The sequence below is a fragment of the Cervus canadensis genome, chromosome 15, assembly GCF_019320065.1.
Source record: "Cervus canadensis isolate Bull #8, Minnesota chromosome 15, ASM1932006v1, whole genome shotgun sequence".
Taxonomy (NCBI): Eukaryota; Metazoa; Chordata; class Mammalia; order Artiodactyla; family Cervidae; genus Cervus; species Cervus canadensis.
The window spans coordinates 509,749-523,068 of record NC_057400.1 but is presented as its reverse complement, the minus strand read 5'-3'; positions in this window follow the sequence as shown (position 1 = coordinate 523,068).

The window sequence follows — 13,320 nt, the reverse complement described above, 5'->3', positions numbered from 1 at the left end:
TAAATAAATACTAGATATATAATGTGCAACATGATAAATATAAATAACAGTGCAGTGTGTTATAGGTGAAAGTTTACAAAGTAAATTCTGAGTTCTCATCACAAGGAAAATTTTTTTTTCTATTTCCTTAGTTTTGTATGTCTATGAGATGATGTTCACTAAATTTCTAGTGACAATTATTTCATGATATATTTAAATTAGATCATTATTCTATACACCTTAAACTTATACAATGCTATAATATAATGTAAATTATATGTCACTAAAATTGGAAGAAAAATTACTATTAGAAAATACTCAAAAAGTTTGGTGATTAAATAAAGGATGACTTGAAAAAAAGAGATGATAGAATGCAGGAAAGCTTTTTTTTTTAAAGGAAAAAACTATCTCAGAAATAAATAATTAACAAAGAGAATATAAGATAAACAAGCATAACAAATCACAATCTGTAATTGAAAGAAGAAATTATTTAAAATCTTTAAAAAATTAAATGGAGCCAAAAAGGATTCAGGAGAATGTAAAAGTTATAGAAAAGAGCAAATGAAATCTAGTATACTTAGATTTGCAATTTTCAAAGAAAAAAATAAAAGCAATGAATGAAACAAAAACTTAAGAGAACTCTTCAAAAAAATAGAACGCCACATACCTGTGAAAACTTAGCCAGAACAACTAGCACTGAGACATATTAAACCAAAATTATTATAACACAAAAAAGGCAGCATTTTTTGTCAAATGACCAAGTAAATTATAAAGGGAAAACATCTGTGAACATCAGATTTTTTAATAGCAAGATTTTATATCATTTAATGTTTAAGGTATTCAAGAAAGTTAAATATAAACCAGAGACCTTGTATCCAGTCAAATGGTTATTCAAACACAAAAGTCTTCAGCACAGTTTCATTTATGTACAAGGATACAGAGAATGTTGCTTTTATAATTCTTTCCTGAGGAATCTAAGGAATGAGTTTCAGACAACCTAAATGACTTAAACTACATTTTCAAGAAAGATTTTGAATATGAAACATATATTTTCCCATTAATCGAAATATGATTATAAGGAATATAATACAGGAAGTGTTGATAATATGATTTGACATTGAGGATTTAGCTTAATTGTCAAAAATATGCGGGAGTGATTTACAGGACAGTGGAGTGATAACCTCAGTGGACTGCTATCCTACAAAAACAGTGAGAATTAAAATATTGGCAAAACAAAGATGTTTCTGAAAGGTAGGTTCTTGTTTCATCACAGAAAGAATTTAGAGATGAGACAGGGAGAAAGTAAAGAGAAAGTGAAAATGAAGTCGCTCAGTCGTGTCCGGCTCTTTGTGACCCCATGGACTGTAACCTACCAGGCTCCTCTGTCCATGGGATTTTCCAGGCAAGAGTACTGGAGTGGGTTGCCATTTCCTTCTCCAGGAGATCTTCCTGACCCAGGGATCAAACCCGGGTCTCCCGCATTGTAGGCAGACGCTTTACTGTCTGAGCCTCCAGAGAAGTCAAGAAAGTAAAGTGAGGATTTATATAAGCAATAGTATACTCTCAAGGGGACTTCCCTGGTAGCCCACTGGTAAAGAATCTGCCTGCAATGGCAGGAGATTCCAGTTCCATTTCTATGTTGGGAAGATCCCCTGGAGAAGAGAGATAGGCTACCCACTCCAGTATTCTTGGGCTTCCATGGTGGGTCGGATGGTAAAGAATCCGCCTGCAATGTGGGAGACCTGGGTTTGTTCCCTGGACTGGGAAGCTCCCCTGGAGGAGGGCAAGGCAACCCACTCCAGTGTTCTTGCCTGGAGAATCTCCACAGACAGAGGAGCCTGGTGGGCTGCAGTCCATAGGGTCACAAGGAGTCAGACACTGCTGAAGAGACTGAGCACTCACACATGAAGGACATTTATCCCCCCAATACCTGGAGGTCCCTGATTTTCTTTGTCTGTCCAAAGACTCCTAACATTTACAGGACGTGTGGTTTCCTGCCCCTGACGCGTGTTCTCCTTTTGCTTCTCATATCTAGCTATCTGCCTATGCTAACAAAGTGAAAATGTTAGTCGTCATGTTCGACTCTTTGTGACCCCAGTGGACTACAGTCAGCCAGGCTCCTCTATCCATGGCATTCTTCAGGCAAGAATACTGCAGTGGGTAGGCATTCCCTTCTCCAGATGATCTTCCTGACCCAAGGATTGAATCAGGATCTCCTGCATTACAGGTGGATTCACCATCTGAACCATCAGGGAAGCCATGTTGGAAGTTCAGATAACAGATAACTTATTTACTGTGTTCTACAGATGGTGCTTTTAATGGAATTTCAGAATTCAGTCTTCCTGTTTGGCTACGAGAGTACTGGCTTTCCATGGTGACCACAGTACTAAGCAGAGGATGACAGGATATGAAATACCCCCAAGTTAAAAGGAGGTTGTGGTATGAAAGTTCAGTAGCTTCTCTTCTCTTAGACAAATGTTTTTCAGTTTGCTGTCACTGCTTAATTTCCACAGTTCTGAAATAGTTAATAGTTTTGTTTTTAACAAAACTAAGAGAAGGTACTGAACTTTCATGAAACAACCTCCTTTAAACTTGGGGCTATTCCATATCCTGTCATCCTCTGTAGTCACTATGGAAAGTCAGCCAGACAAAATGACTGAATTCTTCTAAAATTGCATTTAAAACACCATCTTCAGAGCACAGTAAATACATTATCTGAACTTCCAACTACCAGAAAAATATCTATGCTCAGGTACAGCGGCTATTCAACTCAGCACTCAGCTCCTTAAGAAAAAAGCCCTGCTGATAGGGGATTGCCAAGGCAATGTCAATCTCTTGACAACGTTGTGGCTGCCGAAGGCTGTGATTTGATTTGTTTGTAGCCAACAACAGTCTATGCGCAGTGCTCAGTCATGTCCCACTCTTTGAGATCCCTGTGGGCTGTAGCTCACCAGACTCCTCTGTCCATGGAATTTTCCAGGCAAGAATACTGGTACAGGGTGCCATTTCCTACTCCAAGGGATCTCCCCGACTCAGGATTGAACCCATTTCTCTTGAGTCTTCTGTCTCGGCAGGCGGATTTTTTACCATTGTGCCACCTCGGAAGCCCAAACAACAGTCTAGTCAGGAATATGAAAAGGAATTATGGAGAACAATATGACCATAAGGAACTTGAAAAGCTCTGAGATTCCTGCAGATCTCAAAGTTTGTCATGCATGACTATACCTATGCCCCAGAAAAAAAAAAAAAATTAAAAATAGGAGAATTTTCCTCTGGATAAACCTGAAGACATGCACATGTTGGGTGTGAGAGCTAGGTCTATCTTGTAGACTATCTGAAGTTTGAAGGTTCCCCCTCTTACATAGCTCCCCTTGACAAATAGAGGAAGACAAATATGCAAGGCATTTAAGTAAGTCTGCTAACTTCAAAATACCTAACTACTACATTATACTGCTTTAGGGATAAACCCTAGGAAGCTAAGCATAAAAATAAGAATAAATGCTTTAAAAAAAATTAGCAGACAACTCAGTGACTTCAACTGTAGAGAATACAGAATCTACAGAATTGGCCCAGGTAGTGCCTTAAATAAAAAGCAAAAACAGGAAAAAACACCAGTAAGAGCACCAAGAACTGGATGGGGAAGGGACCTGACCAAAGTTACTACAACATATTATCTGAAATATTCAGTTTTCAATAATAACAAAAAAATAAGAAATGCAAAGAAATAGGAAAGCACATCAAATATATAGGGAAAGAAAGTACCCAACAGAAAATGTTCCTGGGAGGAGCCATGGTTTAGACTTAGTAGAAAGAGACCTCAAAACAGTTATTATAAATATATTCACAAACTAAAAGCAATGATAAAAGAAGAATTAATGGAAAGTATGAGAACTATGTCTTGTCAAATAGAAAATATCAATAATGATATTGAAAAGAACATATCAATATTGACAATAATATGGAAATTGTAAAAGAGCATGAAACAGAAATTCTGGAGTTGAAAAGTATAAAAAGTAAAACAAAATTCACTAAAAGGGATCAATAATGAGTTTTGAATAAAGAAAAAGAAAAAAACAAGTGAACATGAACGTATGTCAAGAGAGATTACCTATTTTGAGGAGAAAAGAGAAGAATAAGCAAAACTAACAGAGCCTCAGAGACCCGTTCAGCTACAAACACACACGTAATAATAGTGCCAGAGAAGAAGACAAGAAAAAGGAGTAGAGAAAAAATATCTGAAGAAACAGTGAACGAAAACTTCCCAAATTTGAATTAAACACGTTGAAGAATCTCAACAAACTCTAAGCAGAATAAAATGAAAAAGAAATCCACATCTACAAAAATAATAGTCAAACCAACAGAAGGAAAAAATTGAAAGCAAAAAGAAAAATGGCATTATATACAAATAATCCTTATTTGAATATATCCTTACTAACACCTTACTTCTTGTTGGAAACTTTGGGGATTAAAAGACGCTGAAATGTCTATCTTTATCATGTTGAAAGTAAGACTGTTCACTAAGAATTCCCTGTCCAGAAAAACTAACTTTCAAAAATAAAGATAAAATTAAGATATTCCCAGATAAACAAAAACTGAGAGAATGTGTCACTAAAAAATCTGTCTTACATTAATATGAAAAGCCTAATAGGCTGAAATGAAAAGACAGTACATAGTAAATTAAATCCACAAATAAAATAAAGAAAGAAAGAACACTGCTGAAAATAGCTAGATAAATATTTTGAAAGACAGTATAAATGTGTTTTTGTCTGTAACTTTTCTTCTTATGGCTGATTCAAAAGACAACAACAAAATGCAATAACTATAAAAATGTTCCTTCAATGTTGCTTAAAATGTTAAAAGTCATTTGTATGACAATAACTATATATAGGAGAGAGGTTTAAAAAGAAAATATAGTATAGAAAAGTTTGTGTATACTATTGTTTTAGTATTGTTTTAAGATGCTAATTTTAATTTCCAGGAAAATCAATAAGAAAATAATTCAAAAATTAGCAAAAGAAAGAGAAAGGGAATTAAAATGTTATACTACAAAAGAAAAAACTCTATTTAATGTAAAATACAGAAATTGAGGGCTAGAAAAAACAAAACAAATTAACATATATAAAATAAAATGTCAAATTTGAAAGATCCTACTTAATCAATAATTACAACAAATATGAATAGATTAAACACTCCTACCATAAAATAGCGACAGTCAGAATGGATTTTTTTTTTTTTAATTCACCTCCATTCTGTCTAAAAGACACACACTTCAGATTCAAGTACACAAATGAGTTGAAAGTAAAAGGACGGAAAAATACGTACATTCAAGCACTAAGCAAAAGAGGTCTCTAGTGGAAGTATTTACATAAACCAAACATATCTTATGGGAAAATTGTTACCAGAGCCAAAGAAAGACATCCTTCATCAGAGAGATATAGCAAACATTCATGAGTCTAATAACAGAGTCTTAAAATAGATGAAGCAAAACCTGTCAGAACTGAAGGGAGACTCAAACAATTCAAATAGTAGTTGGATAATCCTGTTTCAACAGTGTATCAGACACCTAAGCACAAGACCAACAAATAAACAGAAGATCTGTAAAGCACTATAAACCAACTAGAGGTGACAGGTTTCCACGATATTCCTCTCAATGACAGCAGACCACATACTTCTCAAACACACAGGGCACATTTTCCAAGAGGGACCAAATGCCAAACTATAACACAAGCCTCAGTGAATGCAAACATTTAGAGTCAAAGAATATATATTATCTGTCCAAATTCAAGTCAGACTGGAAATCTACAACAGTACAAAATTTCAGAGATTCACAAATATGTGGAAATTAAACAACATATGAACAATTTAAGGTTCAAAGTAAAAATTAAATAAAAAATTAGAAAATACTTTCAAATGAACAAAATAACAAAATAAACAATCTACTAACTTATGGATTGCAAATAATGCAATACTCAGAGGGAAACATATTTATAATATACAGTACATATTTTAAAAATATTGAAAAAATCACAAACTAATGATTAATAAGCAGAAAGAATAAAACAGTAAGGATTAGAGTGAAAATAAAGGAAACACAGAGTAGAAAAGCACAAGAATATCCACAAAACCAAAAGTTGCTTCTTTGGGAAGGTGAGCTGACAAATTTTAGGCTTATATAGACCAAGAAAAAAAAAAGTGAAGACACAAATTAATAAAATAACAAATGAAAGAGTGGACATCATTGCCAACTCTACAGAAATAAAAATTACAAAAGAATGCTATGAACAACTATATGCCAACAAATTAGTTAAATAACATAGACACATTCCTAGAAGAAAGAAGCTAATGAAACTGACACAAAAGGAAATTAAAAATCTGAATACACCTATTACAAGAAAAAAGATTGAATTAGTAACTAAAAAATCCTACAGGAAAAGCATAGGTCTAGATAGCTGAACTAAGGAATTCCACCAAATATTTTAAAAATCATCCCAATACTTCACTAGCTCTTCCATAGAATAAAAGAAGGGGAAACTTCCAAAATTACCCTATGAGGAAACGATTATTCTAATACAAAACCCAGACAAATACATCACAAGAAGAGAAAAGGACTAGCTAATACCCTTTGTGAATACATGTATAAAAATTAAAAAATACTTGTGAACTGAATCCAGGAGCATTCATCAGAAACTACCAGAATATTGTTAATCAGCTATATCCCAATACAAAACAGAAAGTTTAAAGTTTGGGGGAAAGAAGAGAATTTCAAATAATGGCCACATTCAACTCACAGTTGAATTAACATCCAAAAATGAATCAATGAGAACAAGATGGCGGAGGAGTAGGTGAATGTGGGGTACGTCTCTCTCCACGGATACGTCAGGAATACACCTTCAGACAGAAGTGCAACCAGAACACCAGTTCAGAGCCGATAGGAGGACCTGACCAAAGGAAAAGAAAATACAGAACCATGTAAAACTCGGTAGGACGTAGGAACAAGGGAAAACAGAAGTGTTAGTAGGACTGGACCTGCCCTCAGCAGGTAGGGGAACTGAAGCAGGAGTCCGATCCCCACAGCCAGGCAATTGTCAGAGTCAGAGGAGAAACATTTAAGGCTGAGCGTGAACAGCTGATCTGCGGCAGCCTAAATGGAATAAGAGTCAGACAGTCCTTGCCACATACATACCCTGGACAGAAAGGCAGGTCCCCTGGAAGGCGCAGCTGCTGGGAGCTGGAGTTTAGGGTTTGTGGAGCAATCCCAGGGCAAGGGCTGCTGTTGACTGCAGAGAGATGAATCGAGGGGATGTGAGGGAGGAGATCGTGATGGGAAGCGCCTGTGGAGGAAAGCCAGGCAGTCCTGGAAGCAAGGGGATACTGCGGCTCAGGCGTAGCGGGTGGGTCCATCCCCATAGCCTCTCTCACCACACACGCCAGCATAGGCAGCTGAGGAATAGAGAGGCTGGCCCATCGAAAGCCTGACGCGCTGAATACAGAGTAGGACCCCACCCAGGTGCCCCTTTAAGTGCCCAACAACCGATCTACAGAGTAGGACCCCAGCCAGGGGAGCCCTCTATGTGCCTTATCAGGCGGAGCTATGGAGAAAGACCTGCTGAAGAGGCCTTCTGATTGCCAGCTACAAGAGGCTTGAAAAAAGACTCAGATAGGGCCAGAGCTCCCGCAGTGAGGCAGTCCGTGTCTCTGCACACGTGGCTCCGCCAGGGCCCCTGCAACCCAAGCAGCTGTGCCATCTCCACGTTCAACTCACTGCGGCAGGGCTACCACGCACAAAAAAAGTCTTTCGTCCACGCGCGCAGGGTCGATTTGGTCACGTCCGACTCTTTGCGGCCCGGTAGACTGTGGCCTGCCAGGGTTCCCTGTCAGGGAGTGTTCTCCAGGCAAGAATATTGGAGCGTATTGGCCAATACTGGTTGCCATACACTTCTAGAGTTGTATATTTCCTGCTGCCCTAGCTGCCAGCTCCCCTGAGTTCCTGGAGCGGCCAGAACCCCTGCGATCCAAGCAGCTGCACCGCCTCCACACCCGGTGCTCACAGGGGCAAACCCCAGTCCTCCAGGGCAGCCTCAGGAGCTAACCCCAGTGGACGACCCACATGCAGAGGTGGAAATAAAACCGCAGTTGAAACCCAGGGGCAGTGTGGCCCAGGAACGGGACCCAAAACCTTCCCAGCAGCTGTGCAAGCTGAAGGTTAAATCCACACGCTCAACTAGGCAGATGGTGTCTATGGAATGTATACAGGGCCACTGAGAGCGCCCACAAAAGAGAGCGCACTCGTTCTGACAGCCGTGGGCAGTGGAGGCGAGGACACACAGGAGGGGGACCCGATGAGACTCTGAGCCGCGCCCACAGCAGGTCCAGAGACCAGCACAGGGTTGGAGGGCATCCCAGGGAGGCGAGCTGGACTGGGACTCCCGGCGAGGAAAGGACTCTGACAGCAGAGACTCAAGAAAAGCATATATTATTCTTATGTTTTGACTTGTTCTGTAGATTCTTTTGGATTTCTTTATCTTTTTCCTTTTTTCCCCCCACTCTGTTGTAGTTGTCACTCTTATTGGCACTATGAAATCTAAATAAGCTTTTGAGCATTTTTTTTTCCCTCAGTCACACTTTTTATTGTTGTTATAAACCTCTGCCTCTACACTGGGCTTTTGCAGTTCTGTGGAGTTTTCCTTTTTTGTCTCTCTCTCTTTTTTCTCTTTTTTTCAATTTTAACTTTTAATTTTTTAAAACTATTATTATTTTTTCCACACTTATTCCTTTGTTTGTTTGCTATTTCTACTGTTCTTTTCCCCTTGCAGCTAATCTTTACTGTATATAAATCTTCATCCACCTCTATTTAACTTTGCATATCTATTCTTCCCTTCTTTTCTTTCTTTCCTTTCCTCTCAACATATTTGTTAGTTTTGTTTTCATTGCTTTCTTCCCCCACTTGGCACCTTCCTTTAGTTTTGTTTTCCAGTTTGTGCTCTAGTTAGTTTTGTTCTTAACAAAACTAGATATAATTTTTGGTTTCCTTTGTTCACCAGGTCAATCTATGATACTTTATTTTTGTTGGACTGTTCTGATTTTGTTTATGGGTGTATATGTATATGTGTATATTACATTATTTTAATTATTATTTGCCTTATTTTGTAACTGCCATTTGTTTTGGATTCATCTTTGGTTTTTTCTTTTTGGGTATTTGTTTTAATCTTACTTAATGCCATAACAAACCACTTGTGGAATCTTCATTCCTGATCAGAGATCAAGCTCTGAGCCTTTGGAGTGGGAGCATTGATTCCAAGGCCCTAAACTACCAAAGAACTAACCCTAAGGAGTACCAAATAGTGAGAACTCATACAAAGGAAACCATTTGAATACCACCAGCAGAAGCACCCTGTGCAGGAGCCTCATCTAAACAACAAACAAAACAAAGATACAAACCCAGTCATCAGCAGACAGGATTGCCACCTCACTCAACCTTGCCCATCAGAGGAAAACCAAACAAACAAACAGCAACAACAACAAAAAAAACTTAGCACAAAATCTCACCCTATACTAGGGTTACAAAAACCACTGGACCAAACTTAGGAGGGCAGAAACCAAAAGGAAGACAGAATTCAACCTTGAAGACTGGGAAGAGGAAACCTCAAACAGAATAAGTTAAAAAGATAATTGAAAGGCAGAGAAATACTACACTAAAGAAGGAACAAATTAGAAACACAGAAGACAAATTAGAAACTCCAAATAAATGAAGAGGAAATAGGCAAACTACCTGAAAAAATAATTTGAAAAAATAATTCAGAAAAATAATAGTAAAGGTGACCAAAAACCTTGAAAAAATTTGGAGAAAATGCAATACTCAATCAACAAAGACCTAGAAGAATTAAAGAATAAACCTAAAGAGACAAACAATGCAATTATTGAAATTTAAAAATACTCTAGAAAGAATCAATAGCAGAATACCTGAAGCAGAAGAATGAATCAGTGAGCTAAAAGATAAAATGGTGGAAATAACCTCTGAAGAGCAGAATAAAGTAAAAAGAATGAAAAGAATCGAGGATAGTCTCAGAGACTTCTAGGACAATATCAAATGCACCAACATTTGAATTATAGGGGTCCCAGAAGAAGAAGAGAAAAAGAAAGGATATGAGAAAATTTTTGAAGAGATTATAGTTGAAAATTTTCCCAACATGGAAAGGGAAATAGTTAATCAAGTCTAAGAAGTCAAAAAGTTCCATACAGGATAAACCCAAGGAGAAACATGCCAAGACACATACTAATCAAACTAACAAAGACTAAACACAAAGAAAGAATATTAAAAGCAGCAAGGGAGAAGCAGCAAGTAACATATAGGGAAACCCAATATGCTTTACAGCTGATCTTTCAGCAGAAACTCTGCAGGCCAGAAGGGAATGGCAAGATATATTTAAAGTACTAAAGGGGAAAATTTTGCAACCAAGATTACTGTACCCAGAAAAGATCTCTTTAAAAATTGATGGAGAAATAAAAAGCTTTTCAGACAAGCAAAAGTTAAGAGAATTCAGTACCACCACACCAGCTTTACAACAAATGTTAAAGGGACTTATATAGTCAAGAAATACAAGAGAAGAAAAAAAATCTACAAAATCAACCCCAAACAATTAAGAAAATTGCAATAGAAATTATCAATAATTACTTTAAATGTAAATGGATTAAATGCTCCAACCAAAAGACAGACTCGCTGATTGGATACAAAAACAAGACCCATATATATGCTGTCTACAAGAAACTCAATTCAGAACTAAAGACACATATAAACTGAAATAGAGAGGATGGAAAAATATATTCCATGAAAATGGGAAGCAAAAGAAAGTTGGAGTAGCAATCCTCATATCAGACAAAATAGACCTTAAAATAAAGAATATTACAAGGGATAAGGAAGGACACTGCATAAGGATCAAGGGATCAATCCAAGAGGAAGACATAACAATTGTAAATGTCTATTCACCCAACATAGGAACACCTCAATACACAAGACAAACACTAACAGACATAAAAGGAGAAATTGACAATACATAATAATAGTAGGAGACTTTAACAATCCACTCACACCAATGGACAGATCATCAAAACATAAAATTAATAAGGAAACACAAGTCTTAAGTGATATTTTAGATGAGATGGATCTCATTGATATCTTCAGGACATTCCATCCAAAGATAGAAGAATACACCTTCTTCTTAAGTGCACATGGAACATTCTCCATGATAGACCACACCTTGGGTCACAAATCACATCTCAGTACATTTAAGAAAACTGAAATCATATCAAGCATCTTCTCCAACCACAACACTATGGGACTAGATATCAATTACAAGGAAAACAACTGTAAGAAACACAAACACTTGGAGATTAAACAATACACTTCTAAATAAGCAACAGGTTACTGAAGAAATCAAAACGGAAATTAAAAAAATTCTAGAAACAAATGACAATGAAAACACGACAACTCAAAACCTATGGGATGCAGCAAAAGCAGTTGTAATAGGGAAGTTGATAGCAATACAGTCCTACCTCAAAAACATCGAAAAGACAACCTAACTTTACACCTAAAACAACTGGAAAAAGAAGAACAAAAAAGCCCCAAAATTAGTAGAAGAAATCATAAATGTCTAAGCAGAAACAAATGAAAAAGAAATGAAAGAAATAATAGTAAACATTAATAAAACTAAAAGCTTGTTCTTTAAGAAGATAAACAAAATTGACAAACCTTTAGCCAGGTTCATCAAGAAAACAAGAGAGAAGAATCAAATCAACAAAATCAGAAATAAAAAAGGAGACGTTACAACAGACAATGCAGAAATACAAAGGATTACTAGAGATTTTTATGAACAACTATATGGCAATAAAATGGATAACCTGGAAGAAATGAACAGATTCTTAGAAAAGTTCAACCTTCCAAGACTGAACCAGGAAGGAATAGAAATTATGAACGATGTAATTACAACCACTGAAATTGAAGCTGTGATCAAAAATTGTCCTTAAACAAAAGCCCAGGACCAGATGACTTCACAGGAGAATTCTATCAAACATTTAGAGAAGAGCTAATGCCTATCCTTCCAAAACACTTTCAAAAAATTGCAGAGGAAGGAATACTTCCAAACTCATTTTATGAGGCCACCATAACCTTGATACCAAAACCAGACAAAAACAACACAAAAAAAGAAAACTACAGGCCAATATCACTGATGAACATAGATGCAAAAATCCCCAACAAAATTTTAGCAAACAGAATTCAGCAACACATCAAAAAGCTCATACACCATGATCAAGTTGGGTTTATTCCAGGTATGCAAGGATTCTTCAATATACAGAAATCAATCAATGTGATATACCATATTAACAAATTGAAAGATAAAAACCATATGACCATCTCAATAGATTCAGGAAAAGCCTTTGACAAAATTCAGGAACTGTTTATGATTAAAACTCTTCAAAAAATGGACATAGAAGGAACCTACCTCAACATAGTAAAGACCATACATGATAAGCCTACAGCAAACATTATTCATGGGGTCGCAAAGAGTTGGACACGACTGAGTGACTGAACTGAACTGAACTGAAACATTATTCTCAATGGTGAAAAACTGAAAGCATTCCCCCTAAGATCAGGAACAAGACAAGGTGTCCATTTTCACCACTATTATTCAACATCATTCTGAAAGCCCTAGCTAAAGCAATCAGAGAAGAAAAAGAAATAAAAGGAATCCAGATCGGAAAAGAAGTAAAGCTCTCACTGTTTGCAGATGGCATGATACTGTACATAGAAAACCCTAAAGATAGTATCGGAAAATTACTAGAGTTAATCAGTGAATTTAGCAAAGTTGCAGGATACAAAGTCAAGACCCAGAAATCACTTGCATTTCTATATACTAACAATGAAAAATCAGATAGAGAAATGAAGGAATCAATCCCATTCACCATTGCAACAAAAAGAGTTAAATATCTAGGAATAAACTTACCTAAGGAGATGAAAGCTCTGTACATAGAAAATTAAAAGACATTAATGAAAGAAATCAAAGACAACATAAACAGATGGAGAGATATTCCATGTTCCTGGGTAGTAAGAATCAGTATTGTGAAAATGACTATACTACCAAACACAATCTACAGATTCAATGTGATCCTTATGAAATTACCAATGGCATTTTTCACAGAACTAAAACAAAAAATTTCACAATTTATATGGAAACACAAAAGACCCCAAATAGCCAAGGCAGTCTTGAGAAAGAAGAAAGGAGCTGGAAGAATCAGCCTTCCTGACTTCTTGATGACTACAAATCTACAGTCATCAAGACAGTATGG